This window comes from Triticum aestivum, chromosome 5A, assembly GCF_018294505.1.
Source record: "Triticum aestivum cultivar Chinese Spring chromosome 5A, IWGSC CS RefSeq v2.1, whole genome shotgun sequence".
In the NCBI taxonomy this organism is placed as follows: domain Eukaryota; kingdom Viridiplantae; phylum Streptophyta; class Magnoliopsida; order Poales; family Poaceae; genus Triticum; species Triticum aestivum.
Window position 1 is genome coordinate 128864851 of NC_057806.1, and position 22221 is coordinate 128887071.

Here is a 22221-nt window from a genome sequence, read left to right on the forward strand (position 1 = left end):
CTTACCACACTCCGACGCCACCCCTCGCCTCCGCTCGCCGTGGCCCCGGCTGGCCGCGCCAGTTTGCCGCGTTGTCGTTGCCCCGGCGGCCTCGTCCCGTCCTGCGGGCGAGTGCTCGCTCGGGTGCGCCCGCACCCGCTGGACCAAACCCGCCAAGGCCCCTGGGGCCTATGACAGATGGGCCCCACGCCCAAAACGTTTTTCTTATGAAACAAAAGAGAATAATATAAAAAGATAACAATAATAATTATTATTATTAATTAATTAATTAAATTAATTTTGTATTAGTTTAACCTAATCATTTTAGTTAACTAATAAAGCCTAACTAATTAACCTAAACCCTGATTAACCTAAAAAGTGTATGACAGGTGGGTCTCACTGGACCCACACGTTAGTTTGACCAGTCAACACCTCTATTGACTGATGACGTCAGCATGCACTATTCTGGATAATGTTGAATTAAAATAATTAAATAAATCCTAAAAATGATTTAAATCTTTTAAAATTAATAGAAAATAAACCGTAGCTCAGATGAAAATACTTTCTACATGAAAGTTGCTCAGAACGACGAGACAATCCGGATACGCAGCCCGTTCGTCCGCCACACATCCCTAACCTATCGAACTCGCAACTTTCCCTCTCCGATTCACCGGCCCGAAAACGCGAAACACCGGGGATACTTTCCCGGATGTTTTCCCCCTTTGCCGGTATCACCTCCTACTGCGTTAGGTCACCCCTAGCACCATGTATCACCATGTTATGCTTTGTGTTGCTTTGGTTGCTCTTTTATTTATTATGTTCCCCCTCCGTTACTTCTTTCCGGTAGACCCCGAGACCGTTGCCGATACCCCTGTGATCGACTACATCGACGACGAACCCTTCTCTTGCCAGAGCAACCAGGCAAGCCCCCCCCCCCTTGATCACCAGATATCGCCTACTCTTCTCCCTACTGCTTGCTTTAGAGTAGTGTAGCTTGTTACTGCTTTCCGTTAATCCTATTATGATGCATAGCCTGTCATTGTTGCTACAACTGTTGATACCTTACCTGCAATCCTAAATGCTTAGTATAGGATGCTAGTTTACCATCAGTGGCCCTACATTCTTGTCCGTCTACCATGCTATACTATCGAGCCGTGATCACTCGAGAGGTGGTCACGGGTATATACTTATACATAATATATGATACTTGTGGTGACAAAAGACGGGTCGGCTTGAGGAGTACCCGCGGTTGATTCATGAATTGGGGGCTGGAAGGACATACTTTCCCGACAGCTCTCTGTGTGGATCTTTGTGGCGAAGCGACAGGGCAGGTTGAGACCACCTAGGAGAGAGGTGGGCCTGGTCCTGGTCGGCGTTTGCAGTTATTTCAAGATAACACGTTTAACAAGATCTTGGTATTTGATCTGAGTCTGGCCACTGACCTAAACGCACTAACCAACTACGCGGGAACAGTTATGGGCACTCGACGTCGTGGTATCAGCCGAAGCCTTCATGACGTCAACGACTGAGCGGCGCGCGCCGGGTTGGACTAGAATGCCTGCTCTTGTATAAGGGAGGCTAGGTCTGCTCACCGGCCGCCCTCGCAACATGCACGTGTGCAATGGGCGATGGGCCCAGGCCCCTGCGCCATAGGATTTAGACCGGCGTGCTGACCTCTCTGTTGTGCCTAGGTAGGGATGCGACGTGTTGATCTTCCGAGATCGGGCATGACCCAGGAAAGTGTGTCCGGACAAAGGGGATTGAGCGTGTTGGGAAATGTGGTGCACCCCTGCAGGGAAGTTAATCTATTCGAATAGCCGTGATCTTCGGTAACAGGACGGCTTGGAGTTGTACCTTGACCTTATGACAACTAGAACCGGATACTTAATAAAACACACCCTTTCAAGTGCCAGATACAACCCGGTGATCGCTCTCTAATAGGGCGACGAGGAGAGGATCGTCGAGTAGGAATATGCTATGCGATGCTACTTGGTGAACTTACCATCTACTCTCTTCTTCTGCTGCAAGATGGAGGTTACTAGAAGCGTAGTCTTCGATAGGACTAGCTATCCTCCTCTTATTCCGGCATTCTGCAGTTCAGTCCACATATGATACCCCTTTTCCATTTGATACCAGTGCATACATATGTAGTGTAGTTCCTTGCTTGCGAGTACTTTGGATGAGTACTCACGGTTGCCTTGCTCCCCCTTTTCCCCCTTCCTATGCCCGATTGCTGCGACCAGACGATGGAGCCCAGGAGCCAGACGCCACCATCGATGACGACTACTACTACTCGGGAGGTGCCTACTACTACGTGCAGCCCGCTGACGACGACCAGGAGTAGTTTAGGAGGATCCCAGGCAGGAGGCCTGCGCCTCTTTCGATCTATATCCCAGTTTGTGCTAGCCTTCTTAAGGCAAACTTGTTTAACTTATGTCTGTACTCAAATATTGTTGCTTCCGCTGACTCGTCTATGATCGAGCTCTTGTATTCGGGCCCTCGAGGCCCTAAGCTTGTAATATGATGCTTGTATGACTTATTTTATTTGTAGAGTTGTGTTGTGATATCTTCCCGTGGGTCCCTGATCTTGATCATACACGTTTGCGTGTATGATTAGTGTACGGTTAAATCGGGGGCGTCACAAGTTGGTATCAGAGCCGACTGCCTGTAGGAATCCTCCTTCCACACTCCTTGGCCAAAGTCGAGTCTAGACATTAGAAAACTTTTACTAACATGGTTGTGTGCCTTACGGGCCCACGTCGCCATTTGGGTGGTATTAGGATGTTTTACTCCTCGTCTATACTCTAGGACTCTGATCTCTCTTCTATTCGGGTTAAATGATTTTTACTAACTCTGACTCTAGGTTCTCGTAACTACTTCCTTTCGGAGAGCCCCTCGCTCCAGATGATTGCTTAGTGCCCCAAAAGATTCCGAAGATACTCTTCGATGTTCTCTCGAGGGCTTGTGCCCATCACTTTTGCAATTCACTTCCATCGATTAACTTCTATGGATAACCACGTACACGTGCCATTCATACAGTCATTCCCCAGTGATCTTGTTATTACTCGATACCCCAAAATTCTCTCTATTGTACCGAGAATACCATGTGGCTACTACCTTACAGTTCTTTGACACATGATACCCCTACGGATAATTCCTCACACTTATCGAGTATCCGCTCATTCCTAGTTGTTCATATGTTTCACAAAAGTCTTCAAAAATACCATTCGATCTGGCAGCCTATTACTCTTGAAATTCTTGTTTGCTTGCGTTATGGTTAATCCCATAAGTCTCGTAATCTTATTGGCATCCCTTGCCACTATCATTTTGAGTTCGTTGATTCGATTTTTTGTGAATGCTCGCAATCCTCAAACAAATCCTAGAATTCATCCTTCCAGCTCAGACGTCATTTTAAACATGAGCTGGTTCTCGCAAATTAAATTGTCGTTGATTGTGCCCCTAAGTCTATTGAACTTATCCATCCTTGATCAGAGCATCTGCTTCTGAACCTTCGCTTTGTAAATCATAATTCCTTTGCAATTGAGCTCTAAGTTATTCAGTTGTTTCTATAATCCAATGTCTTTGCATTGCTTCTTCCTCTGGTTGTGTGCCGATACTCACATCAGATCCTTTGTGGACCACCAGATCCTTTGTTGGATTTTATCCGACAATGTCCTTCATATTCAATAACCTCGAGCCTTTCCTAGGATATATAATGTCTTTGGTAAATTGTATCCTCTACTTTGTCAACCATGCTCTACTTTTGAGCTTGTGTTATTTGCTCCTGAAGTTCGTGGTATATGTTCTAAGAACCCCCGATGGCTTGAACCTATGCCTTCCTTAATATGTGTGAACTCAAAAGTTTTCACGAGTCATACTCTTCTGGTATTTTGCCAGATAAAATTTCAACATTGCAACTTCATCGAACGCGATAAGTAAATGAAAGGTTATGCATTGGAGAAGTGGGAGTCGACCTTGAACTTTGTGTTCATGCCCATAGACACGATGTAGATCTTCTCATCAAAGCTTCTTTTAAAATTAATTATTCTCTTGGTATAAGTTCATCTTATATCTGGGATCTGGCCTTTTTCAATCATGGTTCCGACCATGTTCTCCTTTAAATACCATTTCTCGTGCAAGTTTAAGCACTTGTCTTGTGCAGAGCAATACCCCATTCCAACCTCTACTTTGATCTGTCATCTAGTATTACCCCCCTGGTATCTCAAGATTATCATGGAACTGCATAACCTCTTATGAGTTCTTCATCAAGTACTACATTCTCACTGATTCCAATTTTTCACGAGCTCTGAGTTATTAAACACTCAAAGACACCGATAACTGAATCGAGCTCACACTGCGATTAAACAACTCTTGGTAACCTTCATTACTTACGAATTTGAACTCGATCACGTAAGTCCTAGCCTGCTCGACTATATCATTGTCATGCCGATTTTAAACTGTGCTACCTGGTCCTTCTTTCTAGAGCAAAAATTTCGAGGTGAGCTAATCTTACGTCGATCTTCCTCGTCATAACAATTGTCCTTGAATGCAAGCTTGATTTCAAGTTTGTGTCGTACCTATGGTTTCAATAACTTCTCGCTTCATCATTCCGTTGACTTGATGTCATCGCCGATCAGTTACATCTTCTTGAAACCTCTCGACAAATGTGTCGTGATCATCATCAACATTTTGACCTCTTCCAAGATATCAATTGAATTCACGATGAGAAGTACCCTCCTTGCCCTTGATGAGTTGTGTTATCATCGACCACTTTATTACCTTCCGTTCAACACAAACTTGTTCGTGTCTCTAGCAACCCTATTGCTTTCAAGTTAATGGTCGATATTTCATCCTTAGACTATTGGTTGTTGAATCACCTTTCTACCATTGGTCATGCTACCTAAGACCATATTTTTGGTGCACTTTAAACCAATGCTTAATTGTGTATGTTTTCCTCGAGCATACATCCTTATATCATTTGATCCGACAAATGTTATCTCCTTGTTCACATAAGTGTGGAAATCCATCTTTGAAAATCTCAATGAATTGTCGCTGAGTTCATCAGCCACCTCTTCATCCTCTCCTTGGTTTTAATGGTGAACTCTTGTTTTGGAACTCGCTTCCATAGTACATTTCCCGAGAATCTTACAATGTCGTCTCGTCAATTGTGATGCACCTTTTCTTCTCAAGCATCCTGAGTCTGAGGCATCCTGGCACCAATCAGATCTGAATCTCGGTCAGCTATGATGGTTGGAACATATTTCCAAGAGTTATTACATTGGTCCTTATATATCAGTAAGGTGAGGTCATGCCTATCACACTTGGCCGGAGGACTTGTTGTTATAGATTCCTTTTCAGCAAGGTTATCCCTTTTTCCATGAGGGAATTGTAAGACCTATTCTTCAAGTTATTCCTGATGGATCCTTTGTGTCTCCAGAGTTTGATCTTCACCTGTTGACCATGTCAATGCTATGTCGAAGCATGTCTATGGTACTCGGATTTTCAACAAGAACATTTGAAGCCCAATGCTAAATGTTTCCTGCTCAATTACCCAAACACCATTGTATGGGTAATGTCATGAAATTCCTCTCCCTTTACCTAAATGATTTTCTACTTCTATCATGTCATGGATGTCATGCTCTGTTTGTCCTTGGGAAGGATATACCCCTGAAATATGTGTTTAAACACATTTTCCTTTCCATTGTTCTATTTAATTTCATAATCATATTATCCTTTCCATTGATTGGTTTGACCTTTCTTGAGGTCTATATGATCTAAGCAGTAATTGTTGGGAAACATAGCAGAATTTAAAATTTTCTACGCATCACCAAGATCACTCTATGGAGTTATCTAGCAATGAGGGAAAGGTAAGTGCATCTACATACCCTTGTAGATCACGAGCGGAAGCGTTCAAGAGAATGGGGTTGATGGAGTCGTACTCGTCGTGATCCAAATCACCGATGACCGAGCGCCGAACGGATGGCACCTCCGCGTTCAACACACGTACGGTTGGGAAGACGTCTCCTCCTTCTTGATCCAACAAGGGGGAAGGAGAGGTTGATGGAGATCTAGCAGCACGATGGCGTGGTGATGGAAGAAACAGTGATCTCGGCAGGGCTTCGCCAAGCTCAGCGAGAGGGAGAGGTGTCACGGGAGGGTGAGGGAGGCGCCAGGGGCTTGGTCCGACTGCCCTCCCTCCACCCCCACTATATATAGGGCCCCTAGGGGGGCGCCGGCCCTAGAGATTGGATCTCAAGGGGGGCGGCGGCCAAGGGGGGTGGCTTGCCCCCCAAGCCAAGTGGGGCGCCCCCACCCCTAGGGTTTCCAACCCTAGGCGCAGGGGGAGGCCCAAGGGGGGTGCACCAGCCCACCAGGGGCTGGTTCGCTTCCCCACTTCAGCCCATGGGGCCCTCTGGGATAGGTTGCCCCACCCGGTGGACCCCTGGGACCCTTCCGGTGGTCTCGGTACAATACCGGTGACCCCCGAAACTTTCCCGATGGCCGAAACTGGACTTCCTATATATAATTCTTCACCTCCGGACCATTCCGGAACTCCTCGTGACGTCCGGGATCTCATCCGGGACTCCAAACAACTTTCGTGTTACCTCATACTAATATGTCTACAACCCTAGCATCACCGAACCTTAAGTGTGTAGACCCTACGGGTTCGGGAGACACGCAGACATGACCGAGACGACTCTCCGGCCAATAACCAATAGCGGGATCTGGATACCCATGTTGGCTCCCACATGCTCCTCGATGATCTCATCGGATGAACCATGATGTCGAGGATTCAATCAATCCCGTATACAATTCCCTTTGTCAATCGGTACGTTACTCGCCCGAGACTCGATCGTCAGTATCCCAATACCTCATTCAATCTCGTTACCGGCAAGTCACTTTACTCATACCGTAATGCATGATCCCATGGTTAACCACTTGGTCACATTGAGCTCATTATGATGATGCGTTACCGAGTGGGCCCAGAGATACCTCTCCGTCATACGGAGTGACAAATCCCAGTCTCGATTCGTGGCAACCCAACAGACACTTCCGGAGATACCCGTAGTGCACCTTTATAGTCACCCAGTTACGTTGTGACATTTGGCACACCCAAAGCACTCCTATGGTATCCGGGAGTTGCACAATCTCATGGTCTAAGGAAATGATACTTGACATTCGGAAAAGCTCTAGCAAACGAACTACACGATCTTTGAGCTATGCTTAGGATTGGGTCTTGTCCATCACATCATTCTCCTAATGATGTGATCCCGTTATCAATGACATCTAATGTCCATAGTCAGGAAACCATGACTATCTTTTGATCAACGAGCTAGTCAACTAGAGGCTCACTAGGGACGTGTTGTGGTCTATGTATTCACACATGTATTACGATTTCTGGATAACACAGTTATAGCATGAATAATAGACAATTATCATGAACAAGGAAATATAATAATAACCATTTTATTATTGCCTCTAGGGCATATTTCCAACAGTCTCTCACTTGCACTAGAGTCAATAATCTAGTTACATTGTGATGAATCGAACACCCATAGAGTCCTGGTGTTGATCATGTTTTGCTCTAGGGAGAGGTTTAGTCAACGGATCTACTACATTCAGGTCCGTATGTACTTTACAAATATCTATGTCTCCATTTTGAACACTTTCACGAATGGAGTTGAAGCGACACTTGATATGTCCGGTCTTCATGTGAAACCTGGGCTCCTTCGCAAGGGCAATAGCTCCAGTGTTGTCGCAGAAGAGAGTCATCGGGCCCGACGCATTGGGAATGACTCCTAGGTCGGTAATGAACTCCTTCACCCAGATTGCTTCTTGTGCTGCCTCCGAGGCTGCCATGTACTCCACTTCACATGTAGATCCCGCCACAACGCTTTGCTTGCAACTGCACCAGCTTACTGCCCCACCATTCAAAATATACACGTATCCGGTTTGTGATTTAGAGTCATCCAGATCTGTGTCGAAGCTAGCATCGACGTAACCCTTTACAACGAGCTCTTCGTCACCTCCATAAATGAGAAACATATCCTTAGTCCTCTTTAGGTACTTCAGGATATTCTTGACCGCTGTCTAGTGTTCCATGCCGGGATTACTTTGGTACCTTCCTACCAAACATACGACAAGGTTTACATCAGGTCTGGTACACAACATGGCATACATAATAGACCATATGGCCGAGGCATAGGGGACGACACTCATCTTTTCTCTATCTTCTGCCGTGGTCGGACATTGAGCCGTGCTCAATTGCATACCTTGCAATACAGGCAAGAACCCCTTCTTGGACTGATCCATATTGAACTTCTTTAATATCTTGTCAAGGTACGTACTTTGTGAAAGACCAATGAGGCGTCTCGGTCTATCTCTATAGATTTTGATGCCTAATATATAAGCAGCTTCTCCAAGGTCCTTCATTGAAAAACACTTGTTCAAGTAGGCCTTTATGCTTTCCAAGAATTCTATATCATTTCCCATCAATAGTATGTCATCCACATATAATATGAGAAATGCTACGGAGCTCCCACTCACTTTCTTATAAACACAGGCTTCTCCATAAGTCTGTGTAAACCCAAACGCTTTGATCATCTCATCAAATCGAATGTTCCAACTCCGATATGCTTGCACTAGCCCATAGATTGAGTGTTGGAGCTTGCACACCTTGTTAGCATTCTTAGGATCAACAAAACCTTCCGGCTGCATCATATACAATTCTTCCTTAAGAAAGTCATTAAGGAATGTTGTTTTGACGTCCATTTGCCATATCTCATCATCATAGAATGCGGCAATTGCTAACATGATTCGGACGGACTTCAAATTCGCTACGGGTGAGAAAGTCTCATCGTAGTCAACCCCTTGAACTTGTCGATAACCCTTAGCGACGAGTCGAGCCTTATAGATGGTCACATTACCATCTGCGCCTGTCTTCTTTTTAAAGATCCATTTATTTTCTATGGCTCGCCGATCATCGGGCAAGTCAGTCAAAGTCCATACTTCGTTTTCATACATGGATCCTATCTCGGATTTCATGGCTTCCAGCCATTTGTCAGAATCTGGGCCCGCCATCGCTTCCTCATAGTTCGAAGGTTCACCGTTGTCTAACAACATGATTTCCAAGACACGGTTGTTGTACCACTCTGGTGCGGAACGTGTCTTTGTGGACCTACGAAGTTCAGTAGCAACTTGATCTAAAGTTTCATGATCATCATCATTAACTTCCTCTCTAGTCGGTGCAGGCACCTCGGGAACATTTTCCTGAGTTGCGCCACTTTCTGATTCAAGAGGTAATACTTCATCAAGTTCTACTTTCCTCCCACTTACTTTTTTCGAGAGAAACTCTTTCTCTAGAAAGGATCCATTCTTGGCAACAAAGATCTTGCCTTCGGATCTGAGGTAGAAGGTATACCCAATGGTTTCTTTAGGGTATCCTATGAAGACGCATTTTTCTGACTTGGGTTCGAGCTTTTCAGGTTGAAGTTTCTTGACATAAGCATCGCATCACCAAACTTTTAGAAACGACAACTTAGGTTTCTTCCCAAACCATAATTCATACGGTGTCGTCTCAACGGATTTTGACGGAGCCCTATCTAAAGTGAATGCGGCAGTCTCTAAAGCATAGCCCCAAAATGACAGCGGTAGATCGGTAAGAGACATCATAGATCGCACCATATCCAATAGAGTGCGATTACGATGTTCGGACACACCATTACGCTGAGATGTTCTAGGCGGCGTGAGTTGTGAAACTATTCCACATTTCCTTAAGTGTGTGCCAAATTCGTGACTCAAGTATTCTCCCCCACGATCTGATCGCAAGAACTTGATTTTCCTGTCACGTTGATTCTCAACCTCACTATGAAATTCCTTGAACTTTTCAAAGGTCTCAAACTTGTGTTTCATTAAGTAGACATACCCATATCTACTCAAGTCATCAGTGAGGGTGAGAACATAACGATAGCCACCACGAGCCTCAACACTCATTGGACCGCACACATCAGTATGTATGATTTCCAAGAAGCTGGTTGCTCGCTCCATTGTTCCTGAGAACGGAGTCTTGGTCATTTTACCCATGAGGCATGGTTCGCACGTGTCAAATGATTCGTAATCAAGAGACTCCAAAAGTCCATCTGCATGGAGCTTCTTCATGCGTTTGACACCTATGTGACCAAGGCGGCAGTGCCACAAGTATGTGGGACTATCATTATCAACCTTACATCTTTTGGTATTCACACTATGAATATGTGTAACATTATGTTCGAGATTCATTAAGAATAAACCATTCACCAGCGGGGCATGACCATAAAACATATCTCTCATATAAATAGAACAACCATTATTCTCGGATTTAAATGAGTAGCCATCTCGAATTAAATGAGATCCTGGTACAATGTTCATGCTCAAAGCTGGCACTAAATAACAATTATTGAGGTTTAAAACTAATCCCGTAGGTAAATGTAGAGGTAGTGTGCCGACGGCGATCACATCGACCTTGAAACCATTCCCGACGCGCATCGTCACCTCGTCCTTCGCCAGTCTCCGCTTATTCCGCAGCTCCTGCTTTGAGTTATAAATGTGAGCAACCGCACCGGTATCAAATACCCAGGAGCTACTACGAGTACTGGTAAGGTACACATCAATTACATGTATATCACATATACCTTTAGTGTTGTCGGCCTTCTTGTCCGCTAAGCATTTGGGGCAGTTCCGCTTCCAGTGACCACTTCCCTTGCAATAAAAACACTCAGTCTCGGGCTTGGGTCCATTCTTTGGCTTCCTCCCGGCAGCTTGCTTACCGGGCGCGGCAACCCCCTTGCCGTCCTTCTTGAAGTTCTTCTTACCCTTGCCTTTCTTAAACTTAGTGGTTTTATTCACCATCAACACTTGATGTTCCTTTTTTATCTCCACCTCCGCTGATTTCAGCATTGAATATACCTCAGGAATGGTCTTTTCCATCCCCTGCATATTGAAGTTCATCACAAAGCTCTTGTAGCTCGGTGGAAGCGACTGAAGGATTCTGTCAATGACCACGTCATCCGGGAGATTAACTCCCAGCTGAGTCAAGCGGTTGTGCAACCCAAACATTTTGAGTATGTGCTCACTAACAGAACTATTTTCCTCCATCTTACAACTGAAGAACTTGTCGGGGACTTCATATCTCTCGACCCGGGCATGAGCTTGGACCATTTTCAGCTCTTCGAACATCTCATATGCTCCATGTTGCTCAAAATGCTTTTGGAGCCCCGGTTATAAGCTGTAAAGCATGCCACACTGAACGAGGGAGTAATCATCAGCACGCTGCTGCCAAGCGTTCATAACGTCTTGGTTCTCTGGGATGGGAGCGTCACCTAGCGGTGCTTCTAGGACATAATCTTTCTTGGCAGCTATGAGGATGATCCTCAGGTTCCGGACCCAGTCCGTATAGTTGCTGCCATCATCTTTCAGCTTGGTTTTCTCTAGGAACGCGTTGAAGTTGAGGGCACCATTAGCGTGGGCCATTTGATCTACAAGACATATTGTAAAGATTTTAGACTAAGTTCATGATAATTAAGTTCATCTAATCAAATTATTCAATGAACTCCCACTCAGATAGAAATCCCCTTAGTCATCTAAGTGAAACATGATCCGACTCAACTAGACCGTGTTCGATCATCACGTGAGACGGATTAGTCATCATCGGTGAACATCTCCATGTTGATCGTATCTTCCATACGACTCATGTTCGACCTTTCGGTCTTCCGTGTTCCGAGGCAATGTCTGTACATGCTAGGCTCGTCAAGTCAACCTAAGTGTATTGCGTGTGTAAATCTGGCTTACACCCGTTGTATTCGAACGTTAGAATCTATCACACCCGATCATCACGTGGTGCTTCGAAACAACGAACCTTCGCAACGGTGCACAGTTAGGGGGAACACTTTCTTGAAATTATGTGAGGGATCATCTTATTTAAGCTACCGTCGTTCTAAGCAAATAAGATGCAAAAACATGATAAACATCACATGCAATCAAATAGTGACATGATATGGCCAATATCATTTGCTCCTTTTGATCTCCATCTTCGGGGCGCCATGATCATCGTCACCGGCATGACACCATGATCTCCATCATCGTGTCTTCATGAAGTTGTCTCGTCATCTATTACTTCTACTACTATGGCTAACGGTTTAGCAATAAAGTAAAGTAATTACATGACGTTTATGTTGACACGCAAGTCATAAATAAATTAAGACAACTCCTATGGCTCCTGCCGGTTGTCATACTCATCGACATGCAAGTCGTGATTCCTATTACAAGAACATGATCAATCTCATACATCACATACATCATTCATCACATCCTTTTGGCCATATCACATCACATGGCACATGCTGCAAAAACAAGTTAGACGTCCTCTAATTGTTGTTGCAAGTTTTTACGTGGCTGCTATAGGTTTCTAGCAAGAACGTTTCTTACCTACGCCAAAACCACAATGTGATATGCCAATTTCTATTTACCCTTCATAAGGACCCTTTTCATTGAATCCGATCCGACTAAAGTGGGAGAGACAGACACCCGCTAGCCACCTTATGCAACTAGTGCATGTCAGTCGGTGGAATCGGTTTCACGTAAGCGTACGTGTAAGGTCGATCCGGGCCGCTTCATCCCACGATGCCGCCGAATCAAGATAAGACTAGTAACGGCAAGTAAATTGACAATATCGACGCCCACAACTGCTTTGTGTTCTACTCGTGCATAGAAACTACACATAGACCTGGCTCTGATACCACTGTTGGGAAACGTAGCAGAATTTAAAATTTTCTACGCATCACCAAGATCAATCTATGGAGTTATCTAGCAAAGAGGGAAAGGGAAGTGCATCTACATACCCTTGTAGATCGCGAGCGGAAGCGTTCAAGAGAATGGGGTTGATGGAGTCGTACTTGTCGTGATCCAAATCACCGATGACTGAGCGCCGAACGGACGGCACCTTCGCATTCAACACACGTACGGTTGGAAAGACGTCTCCTCCTTCTTGATCCAGCAAGGGGGAAGGAGAGGTTGATGGAGATCCAACAGCACGACGGCGTGGTGGTGGAAGCAATGGTGATCTCGGCAGGGCTTCGCCAAGCTCAGCGAGAGGGAGAGGTGTCACGGGAGGGAGAGGGAGGCGCCAGGGGCTTGGTCCGGCTGCCCTCCCTCCCCCCCACTATATATAGGGCCCCTAGGGGGCGCCGGCCCTAGAGATTGGATCTCAAGGGGGGCGGTGGCCAAGGGGGGTGGCTTGCCCCCCAAGCCAAGTGGGGCGCCCCCCACCCCAAGGGTTTCCAACCCTAGGCGCAGGGGGAGGCCCAAGGGGGCGCACCAGCCCACCAGGGGCTGGTTCCCTTCCCCACTTCAGCACATGGGGCCCTCTGGGATAGGTGGGGCCACCCGGTGGACCCCCGGGAGCCTTCCGGTGGTCCCGGTACAATACCGGTGACCCCCGAAACTTTCCCGATGGCCGAAACTGGACTTCCTATATATAATTCTGTTGGGGAACGTAGTAATTTCAAAAAAATTCCTACGCACACGCAAGATCATGGTGATGCATAGCAACGAAAGGGGAGAGTGTTGTCTACGTACCCTCGTAGACCGGAAGCGGAAGCGTTAGCACAACGCGATTGATGTAGTCGTACGTCTTCACGACCCGACCGATCAAGCACCGAAACTGCGACACCTCCGAGTTCTAGCACACGTTCAGCTCAATGACGATCCCCGGACTCCGATCCAGCAAAGTGTCGGGGATGAGTTCCGTCAGCACGACGGCGTGGTGACGATCTTGATGTTTTACCGTCGCAGGACTTCGCCTAAGCACCGCTACAATATTATCGAGGACTATGGTGGAGGGGGGCACCGCACACGGCTAAGAGATCAAAATCAATTGTTGTGTCTGTGGGGTGCCCCCCTGCCCCCGTATATAAAGGAGTGGAGGAGGGGACCGGCCAAGGAGGGTGGCGCGCCCTAGGGGGGAGTCCAACTCCCATCGGGAGTAGGACTCCCCTTTTTCCTATTAGGAGTAGGAGAGGGAAGGAAGAGGAAGGAGGGAGGAAGGAAAGGGGGGGCCGGCCCCCCTCCCAATTCGGATTGGGCTTGGGGGGGCGCCCCCTCCCTTGCTCCTTTCCCCTCCTTTCCACTAAGGCCCAATAAGGCCCATATACCTCTCGGGGGGTTCCGATAACCTCCCGATGATCCGGTATTGTCCCAATCTCACCCGGAACCTTTCCGGTGTCCAAATATAGTCGTCCAATATATCGATCTTTATGTCTCGACCATTTTGAGACTCCTCGTCAAGTCCGTGATCACATCCGGGACTCCGAACAACCTTCGGTACATCAAAATATATAAACTCATAATGAAACTGTCATCGTAACGTTAAGCGTGCGGACCCTACGGGTTCGAGAACAATGTAGACATGACCGAGACACGTCTCCAGTCAATAACCAATAGCGGAACCTAGATGCTCATATTGGCTCCTACATATTCTACGAAGATCTTTATCGGTCAGACCGCATAACAACATACGTTTGTTCCCTTTGTCATCGCTATGTTACTTGCCCGAGATTCGATCGTCAGTATCTCAATACCTAGTTCAATCTCATTACCGGCAAGTCTCTTTACTCGTTCTGTAATACATCATCTTGAAACTAACTTATTAGTTGCATTGCTTGCAAGGCTTAAGTGATGTGCATTACCGAGAGGGCCTAGAGATACCTCTCTGACAATCGGAGTGACAAATCCTAATCTCGAAATACACAAACCCAACATGTACCTTTGGAAACACCTGTAGAGCACCTTTATAATCACCCAGTTACGTTGTGACATTTGGTAGCACACAAAGTGTTCCTCCGGTAAACAGGAGTTGCATAATCTCATAGTCATAGGAACATGTATAAGTCATGAAGAAAGCAATAGCAACAAACTAAACGATCAAGTGCTAAGCTAACGGAATGGGTCAAGTCAATCACATCATTCTCCTAATGATGTGATCCCGTTAATCAAATGACAACTCATGTCTATGGTTAGAAAACATAACCATCTTTGATTAACGAGCTAGTCAAGTAGAGGCATACTAGTGACACTCTGTTTGTCTATGTATTCACACATGTATTATGTTTCCGGTTAATACAATACTAGCATGAATAATAAACATTTATCATGATATAAGGAAATAAATAATAACTTTATTATTGCCTCTAGGGCATATTTCCTTCAGTCTCCCACTTGCACTAGAGTCAATAATCTAGTTCACATTGCCATGTGATTTAATACCAATAGTTCACATCACCATGCGATTAACACCCATAGTTCACATCGACATGTGACCAACACCCAAAGGGTTTACTAGAGTCAATAATCTAGTTCACATCGCTATGTTGTTAACACCCAAAGAGTACTAAGGTGTGATCATGTTTTGCTTGTGAGAGAAGTTTAGTCAACGTGTCTGCCACATTCAGATCCGTACGTATTTTGCAAATTTCTATGTCAACAATGCTCTGCGCGGAGCTACTCTAGCTAATTGCTCCCACTTTCAATATGTATCCAGATTGAGACTTAGAGTCATTTGGATCAGTGTCAAAACTTGCATCGACGTAACCCTTTACGACAAACCTTTTGTCACCTCCATAATCGAGAAACATATCCTTATTCCACTAAGGATAATTTTGACCAATGTCCATTGATCACTATTGTACTCCCTTGCCAAACTCGGGGCAGGGTATGCAATAGGTCTGGTATACAGCATGGCATACTTTATAGAACCTATGGGTGAGGCATAGGGAATGACTTTCATTCTCTCTCTATCTTCTGTCGTGGTCGGGTTTTGAGTCTTACTCAACTTCACACCTTGTAACAAAGGCAAGAACTCCTTTTTGACTGTTCCATTTTGAACTACTTCAAAATCTTGTAAAGGTATGTACTCATTGAAAAACATATCAAGCGTCTTGATCTATCTCTATAGATCTTGATGCTCAATATGTAAGCAGCTTCACTGAGGTCTTTCTTTGAAAAACTCCTTTCAAACATTCCTTTATGCTTTGCAGAATAATTCTACATTATCTCTGATCAACAATATGTCATTCACATATACTTATCAGAAATGTTGTAGTGTTCCCACTCACTTTCTTGTAAATACAGGCTTCACCGCAAGTCTGTATAAAACTATATGCTTTGATCAACTTATCAAAGCGTATATTCCAACTCCGAGATGCTTGCACCAGTCCATAGATGGATCGCTGGAGCTTGCATATTTTGTTAGTACCTTTAGGATTGACAAAACCTTCTAGTTGCATCATATACAACTCTTCTTTAATAAATCCATTAAGGAATGCAGTTTTGTTTATCCACTTGCCAGATTTCATAAAATGCGACAATTGCTAACATGATTCGGACAGACTTAAGAATAGATATGAGTGAGAAACTCTCATCGTAGTCAACACCTTGAACTTGTCGAAAACCTTTTTGCGAACTATCAGCGTCCGTCTTCCTCTTGAAGATCCATTTAATATCAATGGCTCGCCGATCAATGGGCAAGTCAATCAAAGTCCATACTTTGTTCTCATACATGGATCTCATCTCAGATTTCATGGCCTCAAGCCATTTCGCGGAATCTGGGCTCATCATCGCTTCCTCATAGTTCGTAGGTTCGTCATGGTCAAGTAACATGACCTCCAGAACAGGATTACCATACCACTCTGGTGTGGATCTCACTCTGGTTTACCTACGAGGTTCGGTAGTAACTTGATCTGAAGTTACATGATCATCATCATTAGCTTCCTCACTAATTGGTGTAGTAGTCACAGGGACAGATTTCTGTGATGAACTACTTTACAATAAGGGAGCAGGTACAGTTACCTCATCAAATTCTACTTTCCTCCCACTCACTTCTTTCGAGAGAAACTCCTTCTCTAGAAAGGATCCATTCTCAGCAACGAATATCTTGCCTTCAGATCTGTGTTAGAAGGTGTACCCAACAATTTCTTTTGGGTATCCTATGAAGACGCACTTCTCCGATTTGGGTTTGAGCTTATCAGGTTGAGACTTTTTCACATAAGCATTGCAACCTCAAACTTTAAGAAACGACAGCTTAGCTTTCTTGCCAAACCATAGTTCATACGGTGTCGTCTCAACGGATTTAGATGGTGCCCTATTTCACGTGAATGTAGCTGTCTCTAATGCATAACCCCAAAACGATAGCGGTAAATCAGTAAGAGACGTCATAGATCGCACCATATCTAATAAAGCACGGTTACGACGTTCGGACACACCATTACACTGTGGTGTTCCAGGTGGCGTGAGTAGTGAAACTATTTCACATTGTTTTAACTGAAGGCCAAACTCGTAACTCAAATATTTTACTTCTGCAATCATATCGTAGAAACTTTTATTTTGTTACGATGATTCTCCACTTCACTCTGAAATTCTTTGAACTTTTCAAATGTTTCAGACTTGTGTTTCATAAAGTAGATATACTCATATCTTCTCAAATCATCTGTGAAGATCAGAAAATAATGATACCTGCCGCGAGCTTCAATATTCATCGGACCACATACATCAGTATGCATGATTTCCAACAAATCTGTTGCTTGCTGCATTGTTCCGGAGAACGGAGTCTTAGTCATCTTGCCCATGAGGCATGGTTCGCAAGCATTAACTGATTCATAATCAAGTGATTCCAAAAGTCCATCAGCATGGAGTTTCTTCATGCGCTTTACACCAATATGACCTAAACAGCAGTGCCACAAATAAGTAGAGCTATCATTATTAACTTTGCATCTTTTGGTTTCAATATTATGAATATGTGTATCACTACGATCGAGATCCAACGAACCATTTTCATTGGGTGTGTAACCATATATGTAAACAGAACAACAATTTATTCTCTTACTTAAATGAATAACTGTATTGCAATAAACATGATCAAATCATATTCATGCTCAATGCAAACACCAAATAACACTTATTTAGGTTCAACACTAATCCCGGAAGTATAGGGAGTGTGCGATGATGATCATATCAATTTTGGAACCACTTCCACAACACATCGTCACTTCACCCTTAACTAGTCTTTGTTCATTCTGCAACTCCCGTTTCGAGTTACTACTCTTAGCAACTGAACCAGTATCAAATACCGGGGGGTTGCTATGAACACTAGTAAGATACACATCAATAATCCGTATATCAAATATACCTTTGTTCATTTTGCCATCCTTCTTATCCGCCAAATACTTGGGGCAGTTTCGCTTCCAGTGACCAGTCCCTTTGCAGTAGAAGCCCTTAGTATCAGGCTTAGGACCAGACTTGGGCTTCTTCACTTGAGCAACAACTTGCTTGCCGTTCTTCTTGAAGTTCCCCTTCTTCCCTTTGCCCTTTTATTGAAACTAGTGGTCTTGTCTACCGTCAACACTTGATATTTTTCTTGATTTTTACCTTCGTTGATTTCAGCATTACGAAGATCTTGGGAATCATTTCCGTTATCCCTTCCATATCATAGTTCATCACGAAGTTCTACTAACTTGGTGATGGTGACTAGAGAATTCTGTCAATCACTATCTTATCTGGAAGATTAACTCCCACTTGATTCAAGCGATTGTAGTACCCAGACAATCTGAGCACATGCTCACTGCTTGAGCTATTCTCCTCCATATTTTAGCTATAGAACTTGTTGGAGACTTCATATCTCTCAACTCAAGTATTTGCTTGAAATATTAACTTCAACTCCTGGAATATCTCATATGGTCCATGACGTTCAAAACGTCTTTGAAGTCTCGATTCTAAGCCGTTTAAGCATGGTGCACTAAACTATCAAGTAGTCATCAAATTGAGCTAGCCAAACGTTCATAACGTCTGCATCTGCTCCTGCAATAGGTCTGTCACCTAGCGGTGCATTAAGGACATAATTCTTCTGTGCAACAATGAGGATAATCCTCATATCACGGATCCAATCCGCACCATTGCTACTAACATTTTTCAACATAATTTTTCTCTAGGAACACAATAAACTGGGAGCAATATTGCAAGCTATTGATCTACAACATAGATATGCTAATACTACCAGGACTAAGTTCATGATAAATTAAAGTTCAATTAATCATATTACTTAAGAACTCCCACTTAGAAAGACATCCCTCTAATCTTCCTGTGATCCAAATCAACTAAACCATAACCGATCATCACGTGAAATGGAGTAGTTTTCAATGGTGAACATCACTATGTTGATCATATCTACTATATGATTCACGCTCGACCTTTTAGTCTCAGTGTTCCGAGGCCATATCTGCATATGCTAGGCTCGTCAAGTTTAACCTGAGTATTCTGCGTGTGCAAAACTGGCTTGCACCCATTGTAGATGGACGTAGAGCTTATCACACCCGATCATCACGTGGTGTTTGGGAACGATGAACTTTGGCAACGGTGCATACTCAGGGAGAACACTTTTATCTTGAAATTTAGTGAGAGATCATCTTATAATGCTACCGTCAATCAAAGCAAGATAAGATGCATAAAAGATAAACATCACATGCAATCAATATAAGTGATATGATATGGCCATCATCATCTTGTGCTTGTGATCTCCATCTCCGAAGCACCGTCATGATCACCATCGTCACCGACGCGACACCTTGATCACCATCGTAGCATCGTTGTCGTCTCGCCAATCTTATGCTTCCACGACTATCGCTACCGCTTAGTGATAAAGTAAAGCATTACAGTGCAATTGCATTGCATACAATAAAGCGACAACCATATGGCTCCTGCCAGTTGCCGATAACTCGGTTACAAAACATGATCATCTCATACAATAAAATTTAGCATCATGTCTTGACCATATCACATCACAACATGCCCTGCAAAAACAAGTTAGACGTCCTCTACTTTGTTGTTGCAAGTTTTACGTGGCTACTACGGGCTTTAGAAAGAATCGTTCTTACCTACGCATCAAAACCACAACGATAGTCTGTCAAGTTGGTGTTGTTTTAACCTTCGCAAGGACCGGGCGTAGCCACACTCGGTTCAACTAAAGTTGGAGAAACTGACACCCGCCAGCCACCTGTGTGCAAAGCACGTCGGTAGAACCAGTGCATAAGCGTACGCGTAATGTCGGTCCGGGCCGCTTCATCCAACAATACCGCCGAACCAAAGTATGACATGCTGGTAAGCAGTATGACTTATATCGCCCACAACTCACTTGTCTTCTACTCGTGCATATAACATCAACGCATAAAACCTAGGCTCAGATGCCACTGTTGGGGAGGGTAGTAATTTCAAAAAAATTCCTACGCACACGCAAGATCATGGTGATGCATAGCAATGAAAGGGGAGAGTGTTTTCTACGTACCCTCATAGACCATAAGCGGAAGCGTTAGCACAACGCGGTTGATGTAGTCGTACGTCTTCACGGCCCGACCGATCAAGCACCGAAACTACGTCACCTCCGAGTTCTAGCACACGTTCAGCTTGATGACGATCCCCGGACTCCGATCCAGCAAAGTGTCGGGGATGAGTTTCGTCAGCACGACGGCATGGTGACGATTTTGATGTTTTACCGTCGCAGGGCTTCGCCTAAGCACCGCTACAATATTATCAAGGACTAAGATGGAGGGGGGCACTGCACATGGCTAAGAGATCAAAATCAATTGTTGTGTCTGTGGGGTGCCCCCTACCCCCGTATATAAAGGAGTGGAGGAGGGGGCCGGCCAAGGAGGGTGGCGCGCCCTAGGGGGGAGTCCAACTCCCACCGGGAGTAGGACTCCCCTTTTTCCTATTAGGAGTAGGAGAGGGAAGGAAGAGGAAGGAGGGAGGAAGGAAAGGGGGGGCCGGCCCCCCTCCCAATTCGGATTGGGCTTGGGGGGGCGCGCCCCTCCCTTGCTCCTTTCCCCTCCTTTCCACTAAGGCCCAATAAGGCCCATATACCTCCTGGGGGGTTCCGATAACCTCCCGGTGATCCGGTATTGTCCCAATCTCACCCGGAACCTTTCCGGTGTCCAAATATAGTCGTCCAATATATCGATCTTTATGTCTCGACCATTTCAAGACTCCTCGTCAAGTCCGTGATCACATCCGGGACTCCGAACAACCTTCGGTACATCAAAATATATAAACTCATAATGAAACTGTCATCGTAACGTTAAGCGTGCGGACCCTACGGGTTCGAGAACAATGTAGACATGACGGAGACACGTCTCTGGTCAATAACCAATAGCGGAACCTGGATGCTCATATTGGCTCCTACATATTCTACGAAGATCTTTATCGGCCAGACTGCATAACAACATACGTTTGTTCCCTTTGTCATCGCTATGTTACTTGCCCGAGATTCGATCGTCGGTATCTCAATACCTAGTTCAATCTCATTACTGACAAATCTCTTTACTCGTTAAATAATACATCATCTTGCAACTAACTTATTAGTTGCATTGCTTGCAAGGCTTATGATGTGCATTACCGAGAGGGCCCAGAGATACCTCTCCGACAATCGGAGTGACAAATCCTAATCTCGAAATACGCCAACCCAACATGTACCTTTGGAGACACCTATAGAGCACCTTTATAATCACCCAATTACGTTGTGAAATTTGGTAGCACACAAAGTGTTCCTCCGGTACACAGGAGTTGCATAATCTCATAGTCATAGGAACATGTATAAGTCATGAAGAAAGCAATAGCAACAAACTAAACGATCAAGTGCTAAGCTAACGGAATGATTCAAGTCAATCACATCATTCTCCTAATGATGTGATCCTGTTAATCAAATGACAACTCATGTCTATGGTTAGGAAACATAACCATCTTTGATCAACGAGCTAGTCAAGTAGATGCATACTAGTGACACTCTGTTTGTCTATGTATTCACACATGTATATGTTTCTGATTAATACAATACTAGCATGAATAATAAACATTTATCATGATATAAGGAAATAAATAATAACTTTATTATTGCCTCTAGGGCATATTTCCTTCAAATTCTTCACCTCTGGACCATTTCGGAACTCCTCGTGACGTCCGGGATCTCATCCGGGACTCCAAACAACTTTCGTGTTACTGCATACTAATATCTCTACAACCCTAGCGTCACCGAACCTTAAGTGTGTAGACCCTACGGGTTCGGGAGACACGCAGACATGACCTAGACGACTCTCTGGCCAATAACCAATAGCGGGATCTTGATACCCATGTTGGCTCCCACATGCTCCTCGATGATCTCATCGGATGAAC